At 43.0% G+C, this 23,989-nt stretch overlaps 1 protein-coding gene across 12 annotated transcripts in view; it reads right to left on the bottom strand.

Annotated features, from left to right (window-relative positions):
• LOC105481052 (PALM2 and AKAP2 fusion) overlaps positions 1-23,989 on the bottom strand; it is a 545,532-nt gene that overhangs the window by 117,630 nt on the left and 403,913 nt on the right. For 2 of the 12 annotated variants that reach the window (XM_071078134.1, XM_011740325.2), the window contains exon 1: positions 2,653-2,887. The exons of the other annotated variants lie outside the window; for them this stretch is intronic. The gene's annotated coding sequence lies outside the window, so the exon portion shown is untranslated. Of the gene's footprint in view, positions 1-2,652; positions 2,888-23,989 lie in introns of those variants that run through there. 12 annotated transcript variants of the gene reach the window in all.

Genomic DNA, 23,989 nt, shown 5'->3' with positions numbered 1-23,989 from the left:
GCAGAGGCTGGTAATAACCATGATAGAAATCTGGGACATGAGTATTTTAAGAGCTCACCAAATCTGTAATGGTTATTGTTTAGATTATTGTAATTATCCAGACAATAATTACAATGACTAGAAAGTCCAAAGTGTTTACATTTTTGGAAGTAATATTTGATGTTAGTTCTTTAAGAAAATATTTAAACTTATAGAAATAAATCCAGTGGATTCATTCTTCCCTCATTTGATAACGAAGTTAAGACAACCTACTTCACTTTATTAGCCTGAGGTCCTGAGGCTACTGAGTCAGAATAAGGCACTTACGAAAGTGAAATAACTTCAAACTCTGCAGGCAGGAAGTGGTGCCAACTGTCATGCCAAAACTATGAGATAATGAGTATTTCAAAATGTTTGTCCCATCTCAAAGCCCAGCTATTCCTCTCATCCTAGCATCTCAGCATCCCAAAAAAGAAAGTGAAATGAACTCTCCAGCAGAGTCTGTTAAGTAAAGGACTGGGAGACAGGCAGCATTACTTTTGTTGTCCCTGGCCCAGGACTATTTTTTTGGTGCTGTCCAAGATAATTGCAGGAAACTTGGTGTGCCTCCACTCAAAGGAGAAGATGTCCTTTAAGGAAAGGGCCAGGCTGGATGTGGTGGCTCATGCTTGTAATCCCAGCACTTTGGGAGGCCGAGGCAGGTGAATTACCTAAGGTCAAGAGTTGGAGACCAGCCTGGCCAACATGGCGAAACCCCGTCTCTACTAAAAATACAAAAATTAGCTGGGTGTGGTGATGGGAGCCTGTAATCCCAGGAACCTGGGAGGCTGATGCAGGAGAATCGCTGGAACCCAGGAAGGGTAAGTTGCAGTGAGCTGAGATCACGTCATTGCATCCAGCCTGGGCAACAAGAGTGAAATTTCGTCTCAAAAAAAGAAAAAAGAAAGAAAGAAAGAAAAAGAAAGGTCCAAGGATCAAAACTGGGGAGGAGACAGCTGGCAGCGGAGCATTGCTTGAAACACTCTTTAGGCCAAGTCTTTATGTTTAAAGAAACAGAGTAAACTCCTTACTGGATACACCTCATTTCTAGACATGTTATTATGAAATTTTATTCATGAATGTTGGGGAAGCTGCCAGACTGGAAGAAAGAGAAGTTTAGTTAAATTTAAATTAAGAACGTTTCCAGAAAGACAAGTGTGATGCTTAAATGAACTCTAATCAGAACAAAAGACAAGGAAGCAAATTCCCTGGGATCCCAATGGTGAGAGGAGTTTGTACTCATGCAGTCTCCAGGAGCCTGTGAAACGCGAATTGAGATAGAAGAGCGCTTCCTGGGAGACACGGGCTTGTTCACAGATTCCAAGATGCAGTACAGAGAGAGGCGTATAGACTTATGAGTAGGTGAAGTTTCTTTACAAAGAGAAATATTATACATTTAGGAAGTCTTCCCAAATCACCTGCGCTGCATTTAAAACTGCTACAGGGAAGGGTAATAATATGTCAAAGTCTGATCTGACCACGCAGCCTATCAAAGCCAAACCCCTGCTACCCTACACGGGAAACTGGCTTTCCTGGGTCTAGAGGGGGAATCCACCATCTCTCTAAACAAGTCACCTCCCAGACGCCCTCTTTGTGGGTCGGGAGGGATCCCTCGGGCTGGTGAGCGCCTGGCATCCGGGTTGGAGAGCTCGGCAGCCCGGCTGCACGCCGTCTCGCCCTTTGCCTTCAGTCCTCACCCGGCTACCAGCGCCACAGCTCCCTGCTGCGGGATTCCGGCTCTCCCGGGCTCCGTTTTACTCCCCTCCCGTCCACTCCGTTTCTCTGGGATTTCTCGGGGCCACCAGTGCCTCCTTGCTCTGGCCCTTGCGGGCGCGCCTCTACGGACATTTCAGGCACGGCTTATCCAATACTCTCCCCCACGGTCTGCTCCTCCCATACCCCAGAGTGTCCCCAAGAAGGGCCCACAGAGACGCAAACTCCGGCTTTATCCCGGATAAGATACCACATTCTAACTGCTGAGGTCCTAGCCTCAGGTCGAACTGGCTCAGCTCGGACCCGGACCGCGTTCTTCCTCCCAGGGCAGAAGAGGCTGCTGGCTCCTCCTGCATCATCTCCCGAGTTCAGCTCCGTGGACCCTATTCCGAAAGACTCCCGCTGGGGCCGGGGCCGGGTCCTTCCTGACTTCAGTCTCTCTGAAAAGTTTAGGACTTGCGAAAATGCCCCCGGCTCTGCCACCCAAAAGGCAGGACCCACGCCTTCCTTGCGAGCTAGAAGGAACGGCTGCACCTCCCAGAGCTCCCGGGGCAGGAGACGCGGCCGCGACCACATTTGATTTCACTGCTTTTCCTGAAAAGGACACACACAGCCCAGCTCTGTGTGTATGCAGGGGGAAGCGGAGTCCTGCGTTTATTTTTTAAAGCATATATAAGCGATAAGCATTGAACAAAGTAGCCAAAGGCTTGGCCCTCCCACAAACCTAGGAATTCAAATCCACATGGCCACAGCCCCTCCACCCGGGCCCTCTCCCAGCACACGCTCCGCTCGACAAGGGCCACAAAAAGCCCTTTAAAAGCCCGCGGTGCTTCCGAGGACTCCCAGATCTCCAGCCCTTCCTCGACCACCCCTTCCTCACACCCGAGGACACTCCAGCCCCGCCCCAGCTTGGACACCCACCTCTGGGCTCCGGCTCCCGGAGGCGCAGTCCTGGGGCTCTGCTCCAGCGCCGCGCGGCCGCTGCCTCCCGCTCCAGGGGTCCAGGAGACTCCGAGGGAAGGCGAGCGGCAGCCCCGGGCTGGGGCCAGCGCATCTGCAGGGAGTGGCGGCCTCAGGGCGCGCTGGAGGGCGGGGAGCCCCGCCCGCCTACTCCCGGGGCCCGCCCCTTCCCCGCCCTCTCGCTTCCCCTCCAGTCGCCCAGCCCAGGGGCCGCCCTCCTCTCTCTTCCCCTCCCCTCTCCTCCCCATCCACCCACATCTTCTCCTCTCAGCGACTTCGGCGGAATCTATGCACAAACCAAGAAATGAATGAATGGAGAGACTGGAGGGAGGGAAAGACGGAGGGATGGATGAGGCGCGCAAAGCTGAGTATTTCCTAACTCAGGGGAGCGCTGTGTCTGGGTATGTGGATACTTGTTAGCGCACGGGGCTTTGGGGCGGGGTGGCGTGTCGCTGTGTGTACACGTGGACGTGTGTGTTGGTGTACACATATGTGCGCATGAGCGTATGTGGAAGTGTGTGAATGCCTGTGTGCGCTTAAATGCAGGAGCTACTGAGTTCCCACTCAGGCGGGGAGAGAGCCCCTTGTCCCTTACCTAGCACCACGACTGCCCTTAGGGTCAGAGCGACCCCGAAACTGGTTGCGAAGTGCGTCTTTGTGGCAGTAATGGTGTCGCCGCGTGTTTGGGGACTCCCCCGATGGGGTTCAGAGGCTGAGGTGTGGACAGAGATGCTTCCAACTCACTGGCTCGCGAGAGCCTTCCTGCTGCCCTCCGTGTAGTGGCAGCCGGTGGCCCGGTGTCAGAGCGCGTGTGCTAACAAAGCCAGCCGAGGGGGAAGGAGGCAGCGGATCCACAGACTGGGGCTGTATTAGGCGGGTGGCCAGCCATCCCTCACTCTTGAGATGTCTGAAATTTCAGTCTCTCATCCCCTCCCCCACATGAATATTTAAATAATGTTCATGACCCTTTGAAAATGAACGGTCTGGAAATCCTCAGAGAGGACACGCACACACAAACAGCCCACCTAGAGAGCAACACTTTTCAAAAGCAAGCTGTGGACTTACTCTGCTGTAGGTGGCGGCGTTCATTCTCAGCCGAGGAAGATCACAAAAGTTAGATTTCTTGAATTCAGCTTTGCCCTAGGCATGATTTTTCCAGCAATTCTCTCTCCCCAGCTTTGCAAGTCGCCCTTGCACTCTCAGTTAGATTTCCACCCTAGGGCAGTCTGCTGTTTTCCCTACCCCTTGACAAGGCCCTGGGTTGCTCTTCTGGGAGTCAATTTTACATGTCAAACACAGCAGGGAAAGACAATAGCTATGGACTGATTCTACTTTCCTAACCCACTGAGGTCCCTGATTTCCAATACAAAGAAATGATACCCTTGGGAACTACCCTGAAAGCCCATCCAGGCTAAGGGCACCATAAATAGCACCTCCAGAGAAAAGGCTTCTTCCCTGCCTTGAGCTCTATTCACACTTTCACCCAAGAGGATGAAGTCTACAATGGGACATCAGCTGTTCTCAGGGTTCCTGAATGTCAAGAGGCTCTTTTTTCTCGATATTTGGAAATGGTTTCACCATCCTTTTCGCCTGTTTGTCTCTTATACTGTTGAATTTCAACAGAATTTACTAGCCAGTGCTCAGAGATGACAGAGCTTCAGCCTTGACTCAACTTTGTCTTCCTTCCTTCCTTTTCCTTATTTTCTTCCTTCCTTTTCATTTTTTTCTCCTCATGTCTCCGATTTAAGGAATTAAATGCTTGGGTGCCCTACATACTGACCTATTTTTAACATTTTAATATCATGTGAAAAACTCACATTAAAATGAGTGTGCTTGGGTATCACAGTTGTTTATATGGACCATAGACTCTCTAAGGAAGAATTTTAGAATTACATCAGATGTGAGATGTTGTAAACAGTATCACGGCAGGTACGTCATCATTCTCTTCTCATATTTTCCTAAATTTGAATAAGTGTAAAATTTACAAACAAAATTAGTTTCATTATTAGGAAGAGTAAAGCAAGGCCGGGCATGGTGGCCCATGCCTGTAATCCCAGCACTTTGGGAGGCCGAGGCGGGCGGATCACCTGAGGTCGGGAGTTCGAGACCAGGCTGACCAACATGGAGAAACCCCGTCTCTACTAAAAATGCAAAATTAGCCGGGCGTGGTGGCACATGCCTTCAATCCCAGCTTCTCGGGAGGCTGAGGCAGGAGAATCGTTTGAACCTGGGAGGAGGAGGTTGCAGTGAGCCAAGATCTTGCCATTGCACTCCAGCCTGGGCAACAAGAGCAAACTGCATCTCAAAAAAAACAACAACAAAAAAAAGATACCAACTTTATTCTGAATTGCTTCTTTACTATAGCAATGTCAATGCTTTGTTAATATTAATTTTAAAGTTCTAGAATATTATTCAAAACCTATTAGGAATACTAATTTAGGAAAATATATGCTCAATAGATACTAATTTATAAGAACATTTGTTTTCTTCCATCTTCCAAATTATTAAAGAGGTAGCCATGATTAAATATTTTTAATATAAAAGGCTTGGTACATACCAGATGCTCAGAAATAGTTGTTTAATTTGTTCAATGAAATCCATGCAAGAGTATGAATGGCTGCATGCAAAAGTAAACACTGTTTTTAATTAACATTTTCTCATTTATTTTCTCCTAGGCCAGTGGTTCCCAATTGAGGGTGATTGAACTCCCCAGGGGACATTTTGGCAATGTCTAGAGACATTTCTTATTGTCACGATTAGTGGGGTTGCTACCAGCATCTACAGGACAGCGCCCCACCAACAAAGAATTATTGAGCCCTAAATGTCAGTAATGCTGAGGTTGAGATATCTTGCCCCAGAATTTTTCAAAGCCAGTACTAAAGACCACAGATAGTAGGGCCACCTTGGTGCTTGTTAAAAAGGCAGAATCCGGCCGGGTGCAGTGGCTCACGCCTGTAATCCCAGCACTTTGGGAGGCCAAGGCGGGTGGATCACAAGGTCAGGAGTTCAAGACCAGCCTGGCCAAGATGGTGAAACCCCATCTCTACTAAAAATCTAAAAATTAGCCAGGCGCGGTGGCAGGCGCCTGTAATCCCAGCTACTCGGGAGGCTGAGGCAGGAGAATCGCTTGAACCCGGGCGGCAGAGGTTGCAGTGAGCTGAGATTATGCCACTGCACTCCAGCCTGGGCGACAGAGAGAGGCTGTGTCTCAAACAAAAAAAGAAAAAAAAAAAGGCACATTCCTGGGCTCTACCTTTACTGAACCAGGATGTGTGGGGCGGGGCCAATGAAACTGCATTAACAGCTCCCAGATAATTCTTAAAAAACATGAAAGTTTGGGAAACACTGGCAATGGGCAAGGTTAGCTTTATCACCCACTGCCTGCTCGTGGTTCATCACGTCATATGTGTGTTAACATAATAACGATTATTAGAGCTGAAAATATTTTATAATAAAAGAAGCATATTTACTCTCCTAGATGTACTTTAGGAGCATATTTGAATAAAATAAATGGCTATTAATTATGTGAGAGAAATATAACTCGAACGTGTAAATATTACGTGTTCCCGCAGGCCCTATACCATCAAGGGCACCAAATCTTCCATGGAAATTTTTTTGCGGGGAGAGGAAATCAAGATTTCTTTCATTGTGGCCTAAGTGTACATTTTTACTCACATTGCCTCTCCCATGCTGCTGGCCCACTTTAAACTACACCCCTGAGAAAGAGTGGCCTCCAGGGGACCCAAGAAGTAGAATGTTCTTTCTAGAAAAACACAAAATAAAGAATAGCTTTCTGAGGAAGAAGTTAGCCTAGATACAGGTTCAAAGAAGCTCTTCTCCCTCTCTCCCCAAACTGACCAAAATGAACTAAATCCAGCAAATAATAATGATCTAGCAGTAGACACATGCCCCAAACTTAGAGAACAGTAGAAGCTGAAAAATAGACTTATAAGTGTCTCAGAGAACTGATCTGAAAACAAGAAGGTAGGGGCAAGACAGTGCATCATAAAAGGGAATTTACTATTTCCTCCTCCTAGCAAGGCGAAAGACCAAAAAGTTGGGAGTAATTCACAAGTGCTAAATGTGTCCCACAGATAATAAAGGTTGGCTAGAAAATTTAAAAAAAAAAAAAAAAGTAAGAAAAAGAGGGAAGGCTGGATGCAGTGGCTCACTCTTATAATCCCAACACTTTGGGAGGCCAAGGTGGGTGGATCACCTGAAGTCAGTAGTTCAAGACCAGCCTGGCCAACGTGGTGAAACCCCATCTCTACTGAAAATACAAAAATTACCTGGGTGTGGTGACAGGTGCCTGTAATCCCAGCTACTTGGGAGGCTCAGGCAGGATAATCACTTGAACCCTGGAGGCAGAAGTTGCAGTGAGCTGAGATGAGGCAACTACACTTCAGCCTGGGCGACAGAATGAGACTTCATCTCTCAAAAAAAAAAAAAAGAAAGAAAGAAAGAAAAAAAAGAAAAAGCAGGAAAAGCAAAGAACAACAGAAACAAAAAGACTCACACCAAATGAATAGTTCTATGTCCCTAGGGCTTTCCCACCAAACAGCGGGTGAGTTCACTGAAAAGTTAGCAGTAATCCCAAGCCCAGTGGGATCCTCATGGGATCAGATGCACCACTGAAAATTTCAGAGAATAAACAAACTGGGGGAAATATTTGCAACATATATGACAGTGAGTTACTATTCCTCATATGTGAAGAGTTTTTGCAAATCAATAAGAAAACTGAAGAAAACTACCAACTCAATAGGAAAAAAACAACCTGGGCTGGGTGTGGTGACTCACACCTGTAATCCCAACACTTTGGGAAGCCAAGGTGGGAGGATGACTTGAGCCCAGAAATTTGAGACCAGCCTGGGCAACATGGTGAGACCCCATCTCTACAAAAAATAAAAAAGTTAGTGGGTGTGGTGACATGCTTGTAGTCCCAGCTGCTTGGGAGGCTGAGATGGGAGGATTGCTTGGACCCAGGAGGTCAAGGCTACAATTAGCCATGATCGTGCCACTGCACTCCAGCAGGGTGACAGAGTGAGACACTGTCTCCAAAAAAAAAAAAAACAAAAACAAACAAACAAAAAAACGTAGTTTACAGATAAATAAGTACAACTGACCCTTGAACTTGTGAAGAGATACTCAAACTCTTCATATTAAAGAAGTGCAAGTGAAATATTGGGCTAATTTTTTTTTTTTTTTTTTTTTTTTTTTTTTTTGCCTACAACATGAGTAAATATATAAAATACAAATATATATTTTTGGCAAGGGAATGATGAAAATCAAGTGATTATACTTTATTGATGGGCATACAGATTGATAACAAATTGGTAAATCTGAAAGATAATTTGGTGCTAACTCTAGAGATAGAAAATGTTTATACACTTGAACCTGCAATTCATTTTTGGAATTCAGAAGTTTACAAAATCTCTCAAGTTGGATGAAAGACCAGAGTGGTGGAGAGGAGTCAGTAAAAAGAAATTCCAGATCACGGAGAGGGCCAAAAGAAAATATTTACTATACACTTTTAAAGTTGTTTCAATGTTATGTTGTGATGTAAACACTTCTTGTAACCCCCTACACTTCTGATAACAGCATTTGTCTGGGGCAGCAAAGGCAATGAAGGGGTTTGTGTGTGAGTTGGTGTGGGGTGAAGACCAGGCATAGGAGGCAAAATGAATGTAACAGTAGGAATTCAGAGGATTAACTCACGAGGACAGAGGGTAGAAGGATGGTTATCAGAGGCTGGGAAAGGTAGCAGGGAGGCAGGGGAGTAGGGATGATTAATGGATACAAAACCATAGCAAGAATGAATAAGACCTAGTATTTGCTAGCACAACAGGGTGATAATTTAATTTACATTTAAATTAAATTAATTGTCAAAAATACTTTAATTGTACGTTTAAAAATAACTAAAACTATAACTGGATTGTTTGTAATACAAAGGAAAAATACTGGGGAGGTGATGGATGCCCTATTTACTCTGATGTGATTATTTGTACATTACATGCCACCTACTATGTACCCACAAAAGTTAAAAAAAATTTTTTTTAAAGAATTCAGAAGAAATAGGAAATCAGAACAACAAGTGTCTAGGAGAACTAATCCCAACCCATTGTGCCTCAAGATAAAAATCCATAAAAATAGTGGGGTGAGCATCAGACAACCTCCAATACTATGTTTGTAGGAGTGTAAGCAGGAGGATAGGGGATATTTAGTCTACTAATTCCTAGAATCTGCAAAGATCATTTGCTTACTCTAGCTCAACTAGTGGTTTTACACCATCCTTATGGATGATTTGTATGTTTACGGATTTCCAAAGTAAGACATTTCTCAATGATCTCTGGTTCTTACTTAATGGCAAAAAGGTCATCTCTGGATCATCATCCCACTAATTTTTTTATTTTTTGTAGAGACGGGGTCTCACCATGTTGCCCAGGCTGGTCTCAAATTTCTGGGCTCAAGTCATCCTCCCGCCTTGGCTTCCCAAAGTGTTGGGATTACAAGTGTGAGCCACCACACCCAGCCCAGGTTTTTTTTTTCTATTGAGCCAATCATCACTGGCTTTTCTATAGCAGGCATGATCCATCCATAGACTTTTTTTTTTCTTTTTTTTTTGAGACGGAGTTTTGCTCTTATTGCCTAGGCTAGAGTGCAATGACACAATCTTGGCTCACCAAAACCTCTACCTCCTGGATTCAAGCAATTCTCCTCCCTCAGTCTCCTGAGTAGCTGGAATTACAGATATGTTCCACCACGCCCGGCTAATTTTGTATTTTTAGTAGAGACCGGGTTTCTCCATGTTGGTCAGGCTGGTCTCGAACTCCCAACCTCAGGTGATCTGCACGCCTCGGCCTCCCAAAGTGCTGTGATTACAGGCTTGAGCCACCGCATCCGGCTCCCATAAACTATTTTAACCATCAACTTTCGGAATGCATATGATCTAAGACTGGCATATGTTAGTCTATGGATTGTTTGCATTGACTTACAGTTGTGTTTTACATAATTAAAAACACCCTTCTAAACCATCTCTTCTCCAAGGGATTGGCCTCTCCCTAAGATAAGGTGGTCAGCTTTTAAGATGTAAATTAGTGGTTTCCAGGTTGACTTACATTGGGAGTAGCTGGAGAGCAAGAAAAGAAAATTTCCAGGTTCCTTTCTCTAGGTGATCCGGAGAGCAGGAATCTGTGCTTGCGTAAGCTTTCCATCTGATTCCATGACAGCCTGGTTTGGGAACCACCGGAGGTGGACACAGTCACCCTTACTTGAAGAAAGGACAGAGAAGCAAACACAGCAACACGGATGGTGTCATAAGAGAACACTTGGCTCTCAGACTGTGTTTACTGTGGTTCTTAGCCTAGTTTGTGGTTCCTGCTTTTCCTTTATTTCCTCTCCGGGGTCTCTGGCTTCCTGTGGCCAAGTAAGTTTCTTTCCTGCCTGTTCCACATTTATTTCCTTTCCCTGCATCCTCACACTTGGCCTCTCCTCTGCCAAACCCTTTAACATAAGGAAATGGTGACCTGATTATATTCACTGCAGCTGCTTGAGGCTCTTTTTAAAAGACATTTAAAAACACCCATAAGAAACATTCCAAAACCCAGGCAACATTTCCCCATGGAATTGTTTACACTGTGTTCCAGACTGTAGCTGGGCTGTGCCTTCTCGACATTGACATAACATTGTACCACCCAAATTGGCCATTGTAATATACATGTAAATGGCACGAGTATACTAATAAAAAAAACACTATTCGAAACTAAAATCTTCAACAACAAAAAGCAGCATGGGCAGACCTGTGTTGGAAAGCGTGAAAAGTGGGTATCTATGTAGGAGAAAGACAGAGTTGGGAAATGAGAAAGAGCACAGAGGACAGAGTCCCTTGGTGAGGAAAGCAAGATGGTACCTTGATTCCAGAGGCCTCAAATCTTGTGGAATAATGACAAGAATGTAGCCATGTATTACTTTGATAATAAACAGGAGCAAAGTCCTATGAGATCCAAGTTCCTTGGTTCTTGGCTGAGACTTTTATCTCATTTAGCAACTGAAGCATTTAAAAAATCTAGTAAACACTCCAGAGTTCATGCCGTAATGGAGAGACAGCATACAACAAGGTACTCTTTAAGCATGGCACTGAAAACATAAAATATGCCTAATATACTTGGAATGTACACAGCTTGTTCATAGATAGAATGCTGGAAAACAGTGCCAATAGTGGTGTGGAGTCCCAGAAGACAGCTTTCAGTGAGTCAACCAAGTGAATTTCTTCTCATTAGGGACCTGCATTTTAAATGCAAATCTATTTTTCTTTTCCGGTGGTGCTTAACTTCTCTTCAATTTTAGATAAAACAGGAAATTATTTTTTAAAAATATTTTTTAAAAAATAGGACCGTAACATTTTTCTAGTAATTTGCAAGTGTTTCCCTCAGAACTTTTAAGCACAGGCTGTTAATTTAAGGGAAGAACCATAAGGATTTTTCAGTCATATTAGGGGGAAAAGGACCAAATCTTGAGATTTTAAATTTTAAGAATTCTGATTCTCTCATGGATGGTCTTTGTGCTAGTCTCTGATTTGCTTGTCAAATGTTTTAGTATTGAGAACTATCCAATGAGAAAATGGACTTTTTCCTTCTAGTATACTGAACAGATTAAATGACTTTCCTAGTGTTAAGAATAAGTTAATTACTTCTCTAAGTAACCATTACAATAATAAGGTGTTAAGATCATTTAAATACGGAGAATAATAATAGCTTCTATAGCATATTAAAAGCCTCTGTTAGATTGGGACCATGGCCAACATAAAATCACTTTAGAAACCACAATAGCTTATGATGCAATCAACTAAAGTACCCATACCCATATTGTTTTTGAAGATTTTCCAACTCATTAACACCTTCTTTATAGCTCCCTCTCCCTCTCCTCTCTTCTCCTCTCCTTCCTTCCTTCCTTTGTACTTCCTTTCTATGTATTCTCCTGTCTTCCTTCTCTCCTTCCTTCATTCCTTCCTTCCCTCCTTCCTTTCCTTTCTTCTCTTTTTAGACTACTGTCTAGTTAATTTTAGGAGCAAGCATTGCAAACTCAAATACCTTGGAAGCCAGACAGATAACATAAATGAGTAAAACTGCCAGGTATCAGAAACAGTTTGTGACTCCTATAAAGGGCTCAGGCATTGAGGAGTCCAAGTGCTGACTGCTAAGTAATTCATAGAGTTGTTGAGATGAGATAGGTGAGCACTTAGATGAGAACTGTGGGTTCAGATAGGTGCTACTGCTGTTGCTGCTGCTACTATGTTTGACTTGGGAATTTTCTTTACATCCTTGGGATGGGTGAAGGCGTATCAAAATGTTAGAGACATGAAAGTTAGAACTAGGAGGAAGGTTACATGTTGGTCAAGCCATTTTTTTTCTCATTTTACGGTATAGCAACATGTCAGTAAAAAACAGAGAGCCAGAAGACCTGGATTGGAATCCTGACCTGTCACTTACTGGCTGTGTGACCTTAGGAAAATCGCTCAGCCTCGCCATCCCTCCCTTCTCATCTCCTCTAGGACATTGTTCCAGCAATTTTATGCTTCCCAAAACATGAATTTTCTTTCACCTTATCAAATATCCTATGATTTCTTCTATCAAAAAAAAATTTTCATGTGCACACAGTTAACAACACTGTACTAAATGAACACTTTAAGAGGGTAGATTGTATATTATGCATTTTCTCCTTAAAATTATTTATTTATTTATTGAGACAGCGTCTCACTCTGCCGCCAGGGCTGGAGTGCAGTAGCATGATCATGGCTCACTGCAGCCTCAACTTCCTGGGCTCAAGTGATCCTCCCACCTCAGTCTCCTGAGTAGCTGGGTCTACAGGCATGTGCCAGCATGCCTGGCTAATTTTTATATCTTTTGTAGAGACAAGATTTCCCCATGTTGCACAGGCTGGTCTTGAATTCCTGGGCTCAAGCAATTCCCTGCCTTGGCTTCTCAAATTGCTGGGTTACAGAGGTGAGCCGCCACCACACCCGGCCAATGTTATTAGTGTTTTCTATTACAATAATTTTTCTTTCTTTTTTTTTTTTTGAGATGGAGTTTCACTCTTGTTGCCCAGGCTGGAGTACAGTGGCACGATCTCGGCTTACTGTACCCTCTGCCTCCCAGGTTCAGGCGATTCTTCTGCCTCAGCCTCCCAAGTAGCTGGGATTACAGGCGCCCACCACCATGCCTGGATAATTTTTTTGTATTTTTAGTAGAGACGGGGTTTCACCATGTTGGGCAGGCCAGTCTCGAACTTCTGACCTCAGGTTATCTGCCCACCTCGGCCTCCCAAAGTGCTAGGATTACAGGCATGAGCCACTGCGCCTAGTCTATAATTTTTTTTTTTTTTTTTTTTTTTTTTGAGATGGAGTCATACTCTGTCGCCCAGGCTGGAGTGCAGTGGCGCAATGTTGGCTCACTGCAACCTCCGCCTCCTGGGTTCACGCCATTCTCCTGCCTCAGCCTCCCGAGCAGCTGGGACTATAGGCACTAGCCACTATGCCCGGCTAATTTTTTGTATGCTTTAGTAGAGACGGGGTTTCACTGTGTTAGCCCGGATGGTCTCCATCTCCTGACGTCCTAATCCACCCGCCTCAGCCTCCCAAAGTGTTGGGATTACAGGTGTGAGCCACCGCACCCAGCCTCCAATAATTTTTTTTTAAGAGAAATTCTCTTGATCCTACCACCTCAATTCTCTGTTTCCCCTTAAAGCAAAAGTTCTTAAAAGAGATGTTTTTCACCAAGACACCACTTGTCAAGGTCATCAGTGACCTTGAGGTTGCCAAACCCAGTGGTCATTTCTCCCAACTCACCTGACCTGATCTTTCAGCAGGATTTAACACAGGCCATCAGTCAGTCAGTCACATTTGAACATTTGAACTACTTTCTTCATTTGGCTTCCACAACACTTTCTTGATTCTCCTCAGAGCTCTCTGACCTTTTTTTCTTTCTTTTTTTTTTTTTTTAGACAGGGTCACTCTGTCACCCAGGCTGGAGTGCAATGGTACAATCACAACTTACTGCAGCCTTGACCTGCCGGGCTCAAGCAATCCTCCCACCTCAGCCTTGGATGACAGGTGTGTGCTGCCTCACCTGGCTAATTTTTTTATTCTTTGTAGAGAGGGAGGTCTTGCTATGCTGCCCAGGCTAGTCTCAAACTCCTGGGCTCAAGCGATCCTGCCACCTTGAGGACCTCCCAAAGTGCTGGGATTATAGACATGAGCGACTGTGCCCAGTCTCACTGACCATCTTTCTTAGTCCTCTTTTAGGGTTCTTCCTCAGTTTCCAAATCTTTAATTTGGGATGAGCAATAACTTGGGCTTGATCCCTTCTATCCCTCAGGCCATTCTCTCTGTGATCTCATCCAGTCAATGGCTGTGCACAGGTGAATCCCAAATTTATATGTCAGCCTATTTTCTCCATGGAACTCCAGACTCACACTTAACCTCTCCACTGGATGCCTAGAAGGCATTTTTAAATTACAAGTATATTGCAGATTCCTGATTTCCTCTCAAAATCTCCTCCTCCTATAGCCTTGCCCACCTTGTTAAAGACAGGTCATCCTTTTAGCCATAACCACATCACCCCATATTCTACAATATTCTGATTTTTCTCCAGAGCACTAATCACCATCTTTCATATGATAGTATTTACTTGCTTGTTTCTTGTCTGTCTGACCCTACTAACGTGTAATCTACGTGAGTACAAGTCCTGGTCTCTTTTATTAATTTCTAGATACCTAGAGCTTGGCATAGAGTAGGTGCTCATTAAATATTTGTTGTTGAAGCTTGGCACGGTGGATCACGCCTGTAATCCCAGCACTTTGGTAGGCCAAGGTGGGCGGATCACCTGAGGTCGGGAGTTCGAGACCAGCCTGACCAACGTGGAGTAACCCCATCCCTACTAAAAATACAAAATTAGCTGGGCGTGGCGGCGCATGCCTGTAATCCCAGCTACTCGGGAGACTGAGGTAGGAGAATTGCTTGCACTTGGGAGGCAGAGGTTGTGGTGAGCTGAGATCATGCCATTGCACTCCAGCCTGGGCAAGAAGAGTGAAACTCCATTTCAAAAAAACAAACAAAAAATATTTGTTGAAAAAAAATTGGAAGATCCCCATGTTCATGTAGCTTACATCCTAATATGGCATGGATAATGAGGTAAGATAAACAATAAGCAAGAGAAGAATGTCATAGGTAGCAGGAAAGAAAATCAAAGGCCAATTGAATTCACTCATGCAGATACATGAAATACATTATGTGTCAGGAGGTGGTAATTGTTATAAAGAAAAATAAAACAGAGTAAAGGGATAGATATTGATGGCATTAGGAGGTGAGTACTATTTTATATAATGTGGTCAAGAACAGACTCTTTACTGCGGCGACATTTGAGCAGAGATCTGGAGAAAGGAAGGAAGTGAGCCAGGGAGATATCAAGGGGAAAAGCATTCTAGCACAGGGAACAGCAGGTGTGGGGACCCTGAGCAATCATCTTTGGAGCAGCCAGGAGGACTTCAGAGCCGAGAAAGGAGGGGTGAGAGAAGACTGGCAGTGAGCCAGACCATAAGGTCCTTGCAAACCTTGATAAGTACTTTGGATTCTTTATTTTCCTAAATAAGATGAGAAACCACTGCATTATTTCAAGCAGATAAATGACTTGATTTGGTTTAGATGTTTAAAAGATCACTGTGGCTGCTGCTGGGTGGAGTCTGTTACAGAAAGGGAAAGGAGTGGCCAGGAGACCACTTAGAAGCTATTGTAATAATCTGGGCAAGAGATGATAATGGCTGAAAGCAGAATGGTAATGGTGGAGTGGTGACATCAACGGTGAAATCAGATTCCAGACATAACCGGAAGCGGAAGCTGTACCAGGCCATGACACATGGCACAAAGCGTTGGCCTTAGAAGGCATTCAACACATAATTATCAGGTGCATGCCCAAATACTTCTTATTTTCATTACAATAAAGTGTTCTTATTAACTAGTTCAAAAAAACTCCCTTGATCAGGGCTTCTAGGAAGTTTCTTTTAAAAAACAAAGTACCAACTCACCAAAGCTATACATATATATATATATATATATATATATATATATATATATATATATGGCACCTTTGGGTAAAGTAGTTCTTAAATTTTAGGCAGAAAAAAATACACTTGTAAAACACTAAAAAAACTAGATTTTCCCATAAATCGATTTAGTGTTTCATTTGAAAGGATCACATTGACCCTTAAATTTCTAACATTTGCCATCGGCGAATTCAACTGGCCTTTCATTTTTCTCTCCTATTATCTTTGGCATTCTTTTCCCTTTAACTCCGTAATCATAAACACAGCTATTTTCAGACATGTCACTTATACAAAGAATATATGGTGGCTGGGAGTGGTGGCTCACGCCTGTAATCCCAGCACTTTGGGAGGCCGAGGCGGGCGGATCACGAGGTCAGGAGTTCGAGACCAGCCTGGCCAACATGGTGAAACCCCATCTCTACTAAAAATACAAAAATTAGCCGGGCATGGTGGTGGGCACCTGTAATCCCAGCTACTCAGGAGGCTGAGGCAGGAGAATCGCTTGAGCCTGGGAAGCAGAGGTTGCAGTGAGCTGAGATCGCGTCACTGCACTCCAGCCTGGGCAACAAAACTCTATCTCAAAAAAAAAAAAAAAAAAAAGAAAAAGAAAAAAAAAACAAAGAATATATGGCTTGATAGTTATTGGATTCTCTCCATAGGGAAAGCATCCACTACGGTCTTTTCTATGCTGTGGATCTGAATTCCAAGTAAATGGCTAGTTGTAAAGTTACCTGACTCTGCATTCCCCAAGAAACATGCAAAAGAGGCTGGGTGCGGTGACTCATGCCTGTAATCCCAGCATTTTGGGAGGCCGAGGTGGGTGGATCACCTGAGGTCGGGAGTTTGAGACCAGCCTGAACAACACGGAGAAACCGCATTTCTACTAAAACTGCAAAATTAGCCGGGCGTGGTGGCGCATGTGTGTAATCCCAGATACTTGGAAGGCTAAGGCAGGAGAATAGCTTGAGCCCAGGAGGCAGAGGTTGTGGTAAGCCAAGATCACACCATTGCACTCCAGCCTGGGCAACAGGAGCGAAACTCCATCTCAAAAAAACAAAAGAAAAGAAAAGAAAAGAAAAGAAAAGAAAAGAAAGAAAGAAACATGCAGAAGAGCACTTAGGGACCACACACAAGAGGTATCCTGGCACTGTGGTTAGGGGACTATGCTAACCACATGAAGAATGCTAGGAATGAAGGCAGAACCCTTGTTCTTCCACTGATTCTGAGCAGGACCTTCCACAGGTTACTTTACCTCCCTGTGCCTGAAATCCCTAGTCTTTAAAATAAGAACAAGTGTATAGTATCTACCTCATGGGTTCGTGGAACGCATTGGATAAGTTCATGCTTATAAAGGCCACAGAATATATCTTTTAGATTCTCAACAGCTATGTGCTGCTGTATTAATCTGTGCCAGTCTACTGGTTCACAGCCTGTCCAAAAAACTAGAGTGGTCCTAGATCAGGTCCATTCTTGATTAATTCTTGCTCCCAGGATCATAACTATTTTACTGTCATTACATTTCATTACATTTTATTTAAAATAATTTTTGATTCTAAAAGAAACATTTACTCATTACACAGAGAAGCAATAAACTGTGGACTCTGAAATATTACAAACCTGGAATTGAATTCTGACTCTGCTCTTCCAGAATTTGTGACCTGATGTAGTCTTTACCTTCTCAAAGTGTCGATTTCTTCATCTGCACAATGGGACAAAAAATGGTACCTATCTCATTGGGTCATTTTGAGTGTTAAAGAGAGTAATGCAGGTAAAGTATTTAACACAGTGCCTAGCCCACAGTAAACACTGGGAAAAAGAAAGGGAGTGAAGGGAGAGAAGGAAAGAGAGGAACAGAAAATAGGAAGAAGTCAATGACTGTTATAGGATAGAAAGTTTAGTAAAAGCCACACGAAGGAGAAAGGTTCATTTTAGTAAACTGTCAAATACTTTGGAAAATGCTTAGAAACAGAATGCATATTTTTACTTAAAAGAGAAAAAGATTTGTTGTGTCTTTTGTAATGCCATTTCTCTTAAAAGGGATTTCCTATGTCACTCATGGAATACACTTAATATAAACTTAGAAATTTTTTCATATTTGGGATTTGTTTATATTTTCTTTGCAAGAACCAACTCAAACACACTAAGAATAATAAAAAGAATAATTCTTAGTGGATGAATGTCTATTTCTCAACTTAAATAAGGTTTTGTCTCCAAAATTTCAAAATGACTTATTCACATTAATTTGAAAAGTCAGACCAAAAATTTGACCCTGTTTAAATATGGTATGCCACATATAATACAACATTCAATCAATCAATCAATCAATCAATTTATTTATTTATTTTTAATAGAAATAGGGTCTCCTTCTGTCACCCAGGCTAGAGTGCAGTGGTAGGATTGTGGCTTACTGCAGCCTCATCCTCCCAGGCTCAAGCGATTCTCCCACTTGTCTCCTGAGGAGCTGAGACTACAGGCGCACACCACCACACCTGGCTAGTTTGTTTTTTTCTTTAAGTAGAGATGATGTCTTGCCAAGTTGCCCAGGCTGGTCTCTAACTCCTGAGTTCAAGCAATCCTCCTGCCTCAGCTCCCAAAGTGCTGCGATCATAGGTGTAAGCTACCACGCCTGGCCAATAAGCTGATTTTTTTTTATCCAAAAGTTAACAAAGGCTGTATTATTAGTGGCATAACACAGACATGCAGACATCTTAGAAAAAACTAAAAGAAGAAACTGTCTTAAGCTCCAGTATGATGGGTGCAGTAGTCTCTTAAGTAATACTGCAGAACACTTGTATCCTTAATTTCTCCAGATTCAAAGAAAGCTCTACTTTTTTTTTTTTTTTTTTTTTTTTTTACTGTAAGCTAAGCTTTCCTTATTTACTGAAAAGGCTGTTCGGTTTTATCATATTCATGAATCACTGCAGGAGAATGATAATGAGAAACGTACTCAGAATGCTAACAGGATGAAGACTCATGGACAAGCCTGAAGAACAACTCATTCTCAGAGATGAAAATCAAATCTTATCCCACTAGGTAAACTCCAGCTCTGCATTGGAAGAATGAATGCAAACAGAACTACATGAAAGCCCCCATATTGATCAGGACTGTGAGGCAAGGAAGACCTTCTTAGCATGTCTCCACACCAGCATCATCTCTTTATTCTCCAAGGTGAAGCACTGTGACATAGTCATGAAGACCTAGTGCTGCCTGGGTGAGACCTAGGCTCCAGCACTCCTTGGCTGTGTGACCTTAGACAAGTTACTTAATCTCTCTGCACCTTGTTTTCTCTGTAAATGGAGATATCCTAGTACCCACCTCATAGGGTTGTGGTAAGAATTAAATAACAGAATACCCTAAGCACCCAGAGCAGTACCTGACACATGGGAAGTTCTCAATACATGTGAGCTACTATCTCATTGTTCATTTTATTAAACTGAATTTCACTGGAAAATGCATACTGTTGGAGATCAAAACTCATAATCTGGTGGGGAGCAGTGGCTCACACCTGTAACCCAGCACATTGGGAAGCTGAGGTGTGCAGATCAGTTGAGGTCAGGAGTTGGAGACCAGCCTGGCCAACATGGTGAAACCCTGTCTCTACTAAAAATACAAAAATTAGCCAGGCATGGTGGCGCACACCTGTAATCCCAGCTATCCAGGAGGCTGAGACACAAGAAACACTTGAACCTGGGAGATGGAGGTTGCAGTGAGCCGAGATGGCGCCACTGCTCTCCAGCCTGGGCAACAAGGTGAGACCCTGTCTCAAAAAACAAAAATAAACCTCACAATCCATGAGCAGATGGAAAGTATGATGACAGATCCAATACCCTACCCTCTAGCCCAGATCCCTCTGGGAGACGGAGTGGGACCTGCAGCGGCTGGTACCTTTTCCTTTTCAGAAACAGACGTAAAAATGCTGAGATAAAATAAATGTCACATCTCCACTGACTCATTTCTGAGGAAGAAGTAGTTGTTGCAATGATAGTAAGCATAAGTGACCTCAAAAGAGACCGGCTCGTGGTATGCAGACCTATCAGTGGCCTGCTCTGCTAGCCAATGAATCAAGCATCTTGCAAGGAGCATGTCATCTTTTTACATACAATTTACATGTATGTCATGAGTTTTACAAAGTGTGTTTTTTACTACTAAGTTTTCACTACAACAAAAAGGGCAAGGGGGCAGGCCATTAGTGAATGGGTAGGAGAAAGAGATGGGAAAGGCATTGGATAATTTATCGAGATGGGAGAACTAGATGCTCACTTCAACAATCTTCAGTATTCATATGATACAGAAAGATCATTTTTCCCATTGTTAGGGCTCAGAAACCTATATCCCCAAATGTGATGCTTTGATATGCTGAACCTGAAGAACCCTCAAGGTCTTTGTGACCTCCCCTCACTCCTATCTCTCAATCCTCTGTCTCTCCCCTAAGCACAGGATGAAGTGGTTCTGTGAAGTTCCCTTATCTGCTTAAAATCTTACCCTCCAGAGAAGAAAACAATTACCTCTGGTCTCTTCCTCGAGTTTTCATTAACTGAAACTCATGTAGCAGGAAGAAAGACTGAAGTCTGTCAAATCTGAACAGATTTTGTCACAAATTGTTGTCTGTTCTGTGGGCCCAACGGACTTTGTCCCAGGTCACTGTTTGTTCTTCAAGCCCATTGAATTTCCCTAAAAATCATTTACTGCCCTCCCTGCTTCCTATCTCCACACTTCCTATCTCCATTTCCTTTAAGAAGAAGGAAGTATATAACCATCTGTACCCCATTGTGTGTAATTTTCTCTCTTTGCATACTAGTAAACTTCTATGCCATTTATCCTATTAATCTGTCTAGTGTCAATTGATTTTTCAACGAAATTTCAGAGGGCAAAGGGAAAGTTTTCCCTTGGTTCCTACTCTAGGAATCCAACAACTTTTCCTGATAACTACGATCTTGATTTATGAGACCTCTCTGATACCTGACCAGTTGCAGAAGGACAAGGCTTATTGTAAGTGACCACATGAGTTCTACCCAGGATTTCAGAAATATTTTGCAATCATTCCAAACCCACAGGGACATGAATGGTAATTTATTCAGACATTAACTGGAGAGACAAACTGGTTCCCTGCCTAAATGGGAACCAGGTTGGCTACCTTCCAGTAGCACTGAAGGCCAATAGTTTCCGCCACTGGGTTCTGTGTTTGGTTTGTGTGGCTTGCTTAAGACCAATAGTTTCTGTCACTGCGTTCCGTGTTTGGTTTGTGTGGCTTGATTCTTTCACAAGTCGTAGACTTTGGTACTTGCAAATGAGCCTTGCTGCAAAACTAGTTGGATTGGGACAGATCATTCTTAAGAAAAGAGGCTTATCTGCAATCAGGCTCTGACATACTGAACTGCAACAAGTGACAATTTCTAGAGCTTTAGCATCATTAGTCATTCCCGCTGCTGGAATGTTCAAAATGTGCATAGAAGGAAACAGACAGATGTCCTCAGGAAACATTTGTGAATGTGTCAGAACTTTTGCTCGGAATATCCATGCCCCTGTCATCTATTTTAGGGTGATCACTCCACTCAGAGATAGGGGATTTTACCAAGTAGGAGTTGGTAAAAGCACAAGAGTATTTCATCAACATTTTAAAAATTGGGATGATGAAGCTATCTGCAGAAAATGAAATTAGGCTAACACTGATATCCCAACTAAAAAGAAGATCCTAGAATAAGGCTTCCAAAAAGTCATGATATACCCAGATTGAGGTAAAGGGTTTGTTGTTGTTGTTGTTGTTCAAAAGAAAAAACAATCAAACAAACAGAGGGTAGTGTTTCTCATAGTTTCACTTCTTAGAGAAACCAATGAGGTACAAATCTTGGCATGAATTAGATTTGGATTCCTAGCAAAGAAGCGTATCAATGGATGTCCCTTGATAGGTTATCAGCGTATTATAGGTCCTTAAAGTATACATCTTTCTGGTTTAAAGCTTAATAAAATATATCATCATGTTTAAAATGAAAAAAAGTAAAAACAAACAAACAAACAAAAAAAAACAACCCCAAACCACAAATAATCCCAAAGGACAATAATCAAAACACATTAAGCGGTTCCCTTCATCTCCTTTGCAACACTCCTCTTGCCTAGGGCCACTGGACTTGGCAAATAAAAATACAGAACACCAGTAAAATCTGAATTTCAGGTAAACAACAAATAATTTTTTAATATAAGTATGTCTCATGTAGTTTAATTCAAATGGAACCAGGCATCTAATATTTTATCTGGCTAAGCTACCCTTGCCCTGTCCTTGGAGCTCCCCTGCTTTAGCTAATTAAAAAAAATTTTTTTGCATTTATTAAAACCCAAACAGAGAGGCTACAAAGTGTCATTCCATCTGGGTTCAAAGCCTGGCTCCACCACACACTCACTTTGAGATCTTGGGTAAGTTACTTTACTGTGCCACAGTCATCACATCTGTAGAATAGGGTTAATAACAGTTTCTCCTTAGCAGGGTCAGCTGGAGGATTACATGAGATGGTATATGGGTAGCACAGGACTCAGCTCAAAGCAAATGTCCAACCCATGTTAGCTATTATTGTTTGCAAGAGAACATGGTAAAGAAATAAAACGACAGGCCGGGCGCGGTGGCTCAAGCCTGTAATCCCAGCACTTTGGGAGGCCAAGACGGGCGGATCACGAGGTCAGGAGATCGAGACCATCCTGGCTAACCCAGTGAAACCCCGTCTCTACTAAAAAATACAAAAAACTAGCCGGGCGAGGCGGCGGGCGCCTGTAGTCCCAGCTACTCGGGAGGCTGAGGCAGGAGAATGGCGTGAACCCGGGAGGCGAAGCTTGCAGTGAGCTGAGATCCGGCCACTGCACTCCAGCCTGGGCGACAGACCGAGACTCCGTCTCAAAAAAAAAAAAAAAAAAAAAAAAGAAATAAAACAACAAAGAAGAAGGTACCTGAGATTATTCACTTGCCACAAATATTCCTGATCTATACATAGATTATAGAAAGCTGTCAATGGTTGTGACTTCATTTCTTTCACATTTATTTTATTTGACAAATAGGGAGTAGCACACAGGAACAATAAATAACCATTAATGATATAGTTTATTACAGTTTACAACAGAGCTCTTCATATTCATTTTCAAGAAAATTCAAGGCAAGGATTCTCAAACGCAAGTATTATAAAAACTGACCCATGTAGTATTGATATGCCTCCTGCCCACCACTGCCAAACCGCCTCTGAGGTCCACTACCCTGAAAATTTTCAAGGATTTAAAAAAAAAAAAAAAAAACTTCAAAAATATTTCCTTTGGCAAGGAACCAAATTTAGAGCGATCTTTATGTATGTACACAATGTAGAAAGGTTTTCTGTCCCAAATGTCTCTTTTTTGTCCAGAGTCCCTGCACAAAACAATCCTTTCAATGTCGTCATCACCAAATACAAAGGGCAACTGGCTGGACACCACTGGCAACAAAAGGCCTTCAGCAGAATGTTTTTTTTAAAAGCAAAGGCCAAAGAAAGCTGTAACCTGTGGCCTCTATTCACCACTGGAAGAGTCTAAATGCTTTTCCTCTTCTGTAATAGAGAACATCTGCCCTTCTAGGAGGATAATCTGTCTTCCAACAAGTTTTAAGTGTAGGGAAGCAACATCCTTTCTAAAATGTGGCTTTCCCATGTCCTTGAATAGAAATTGTACCCTTTTCAAATGGTTTTACAGCCAGAATCTCTAGCTTGCCTAAGCGGTACCAACCTTGTTTCTTGTTCAAGCGTAAATGAGAAACATTGCATATGTAAATAAGAATATCGGACTTCATTCTGAAGAAAATTCTGCTGTGCTAAAATTTTTTGTAATCCTTTTTGCAAACACTTAGTTTTTAGTCTTACTATATGTGGACAAGAGGGCAAGGTAATGAGAGCATTTAGGATTTAGTTAATGTATTTGATGAAAATGACAGCCAAATCACGATTTTTTTTTTTTTTTTTTTGAGACGGAGTTTCGCTCTTGTTGCCCAGGCTGGAGTGCAATGGCACCATCTCGGCTCACAGCAACCTCCGCCTCCCAGGTTCAAGCGATTCTCCTGCCTCAGCCTCCCTATTAGCTGGGATTACAGATATGTTCCACCACGCCCGGCTAATTTTGTATTTTTAGTAGAGACAAGGTTTCTCCATGTTGGTCAGGCTGGTCTTGAACTCCTGACCTCAGGTGATAAACCCGCCTCAGCCTC

Source organism: Macaca nemestrina, chromosome 14, assembly GCF_043159975.1.
Source record: "Macaca nemestrina isolate mMacNem1 chromosome 14, mMacNem.hap1, whole genome shotgun sequence".
Lineage (NCBI taxonomy): Eukaryota > Metazoa > Chordata > Mammalia > Primates > Cercopithecidae > Macaca > Macaca nemestrina.
This window is presented reverse-complemented; position numbering and strand designations above follow the sequence as displayed.